This window comes from Octodon degus, unplaced genomic scaffold (genome assembly GCF_000260255.1).
Source record: "Octodon degus isolate 3935 unplaced genomic scaffold, OctDeg1.0 scaffold00007, whole genome shotgun sequence".
Taxonomy (NCBI): domain Eukaryota; kingdom Metazoa; phylum Chordata; class Mammalia; order Rodentia; family Octodontidae; genus Octodon; species Octodon degus.
In genome coordinates, this window is record NW_004524583.1 from 28,638,472 (window position 1) to 28,641,699 (window position 3,228).

Sequence of the window (3,228 nt, forward strand, 5' to 3'; positions counted from 1 at the left end):
AGCATTTGATGAGGGCCTGGTCTTTCTGCTTCCACAGTGGAAATGTGTTGCTGTGTCCTCTGGGGAAACTAACACAGCATGCTCACATCACAGAAGGCAGAAAAGTAAAAGACTCCAATGCTGTGCAATCTACTTTGCAAAGGCCTTGACCCCACTGACAAGGGAGTAAGGTGACTTCAACGCCTTTTAAACTACTCTACGGCAGAGGAAGCTCCAACAAGGATCTTGAAAGGGATACAAATATTCAAAGTGTTGCAATCTTATATAAAACTTCACACAAAATATATCAAGGACCTAATTGTAACAGCTAAACCCATAAAATGCTTAGAGTAAAACACAAGGGTAAATCTTCACAGACTTGCACTTGGCGATGGTTTCTTAGATTGAGACGAAAGCACAAGAACAACAAGAAGAAACTAGATCAATTGGACACCATAAAAATTAAAGCTTTGAAAAAAAAAATGAAGCTCTGTGTGCATCCTATCAAGAAAAGTGAAAGTGAAATTCTTCATAGAATTGGAAAAAATATTTGCAAATTATATATCTGTTAAAAGTCTAGCATCCAAAAAGCACCAAATGAAGACTCTGGTTGGGATTCTAGAGGAAAACCTGGCCTGAGAGGAATCTTATGCAGAAATGCCAAAGGTTTCAGACGGGAACAGGGGTTCTTGGAAAATTGCAGTAGAAGTCATATTTAGTATATTCTCATGCCAGAAAATGAAAATTGTCTATATTTTGCTCATGTCAGGCTGAGTATAAGGATAGCAGACTAATTGGTCTGGCAGAGGAAATTTTAAGGCATCCAGTGTTTAGGCAGTGGTTTGAGTACTGTTGAGTGCTTTTTGCAAGACCTATAAGTGCAAACTAGAAGCAAAGAGCAGAGCTGAAATATCTGAAAAACACTGGTCCGAAAAGAACCATCTATAAAGTTGGGGCCAAAGGAGATATGGTCCCTGAAAAGAATTCCTTAGCACAATCAAGAAGAAATCAAGCACTGTGAGCTGGGACAAGAAGAGACGTACCTTGACAGCTTGTCAGGAGTTAGCAAGATCCCACATGGTGCAGGCTCAACTGTATAAAAGCGTAAATCTTTCACTTAATATGGATTATGCCCCATGAATTGGATATAGGAGATAAAAGAATCAAGGATGATGCCAAGACTTTTGGCCTGAGCATTTAGAAGCGTGGTTTTGCTATTTTCTAAGATGAAGAAGTAAGTTTGGGAGGAAAGACCAAAAATTTGGGTTTGGATATATTGAAGGTGAGATTTAATTAGATTTCTAGATGTCAAACAGGCCGTTGTATGACACCACCTAATTGAGAGACCACCTAAGTGAGAAAGGTGCAAAGAAGCTTCTTCCTCTTGAAAATATGGGAGCAAAGCTAAAGCCATAAGTAACTTTAAAGATAGACTGAAGAACTATGAAATGGAGGAATCCTCCCATGCCTTGAAAGCTCATAACATCTGCCTTCACACAACTTAACATTTTAAATAAGGTTTGGTTTACATAGAAATCTAAGAAATTCTAATAAGCCCCAGAAAACCCCTTAGGGGTGCGTAGGCCTCCAAAAACAAAATTTATTTTCCAGTGGCGTAGCCATTACAAGTTTTCCCTTAAATTTGCTTGAAAGAAAATATCAGTTAATTCATTCCACAACACAATGATATGTTATAAATGAAATATAAAATTAGAAAAAAGTCTAGTGTCCAGAATCTAAAGTGCTCTTGTAATGCCACAACAAAAAACAAAAACTCAATTCAAAAATGGGAAAAATACTTACATAGACAATTCTTCAAGGATCATATAAAAATGGCCAACAAACATATGGAAGGATGTTCAATATCATTTAGTCATAACAGAAATGCAAATCAAGACCATAATAAGATACCACTTCATCTCTATTAGAATGGCTTATTAATGAAAAGAAAAAAAACATGAAAAACATTGATGAGAATATGGAAAAGTTGGAGCTTCTAATTCCTGGTGGGAGCGTCATATTGTTACAGGTAGCCAAATTAGATAGAAATATTATAGGCAGACAGATAGGGCCAGGCCCTCAAAGGAAACAACACAAAAGACAAAGACAACTGTGGGAGGGATGGATGCTCCTGCTGAGAACCAGACCAAAAAAACCTAAAAGCCAAACAAATGCTAAAGGAGTAGCACCTGGGATTGATATTCTAAATAGGTATGGAACACCTGAAAAGACTCAAGTGAGTCACTAGCCCAACCCCCAACAGAAAGAGACCCAACAGGAAGAAACCCTGCCCTGCAGTCATGCCCGCTTACTCTGTGACTTGCTTCCCCATTTGGTCCTGGGCGTAATCAACTTTACCTGATCAATGGTGCTTGCAATCCCATTGGTTGACCATAGTTTTGTCCCACCCCACATCCACCTAAGCAAGACCCCCTTCCTCTCTGCCTTAGTGCTGCATGGTTTTACAGTGTAAAAGTCCCTGAAAAAGACAGCTTCCTGGGGAACTACCCGCTCGGGGCTCCCCTCCTGTCCCTCTCTCAGACAGGAGCTTTTCTTTCCCTCAATAAATATATTCTGCTCATAACCTCCATTTGTTCCTAAAATTCATTCTTCGGTTTTAGAGAACACGAACTCATGCAGGTCAGGTCAGGAGATCATTTTTCCCTGTGTTATTTGGAGGTTCCCTGTATCATTTGAAGGTCACCCACCCAAGATCAGTTTTTCTCCCTGTATCCGTATGATGCAGCTGTCAGAAACAATATAAAAGTTCCTGAAAAATTAAATCTAAAATTACTAGATAGCCTGGCATTTTTGCTTCTAAGTGTGTACCCAGAGATTTGAAATCAGAGACCAAAACAAAACATCCGCATACAAACCTTCAATACTGGGTCAAGCTACAGCACAGATGAACCTTGAGAACGTTTTGCCTGGTGCAGACGCCAGACACAAAAGGTGATGTACTACAAGTTGTCACTTCCTTGAAACCATCAGCAGAGGCAAATCTGCAGAGCCAACAGTAAATAAGTGATCGTCTGAGAGTGGAGAAAGAAAGAATAGAGTGGCTCCATTTAGGTGTGGAGTTCCCCTTTGGGGGTGGAAGTTCTGGAAAGAGAACAATATTGTGAGTGTACATTTTACCATTGAATTACACACTTTATAATGGTTATATTAATAAATGGTGCATCTATTTTACAATGAAGAGTTTTTCAAATTAATTATGTTTTTAAAAGGCCACAAGGGGCCGGGGAG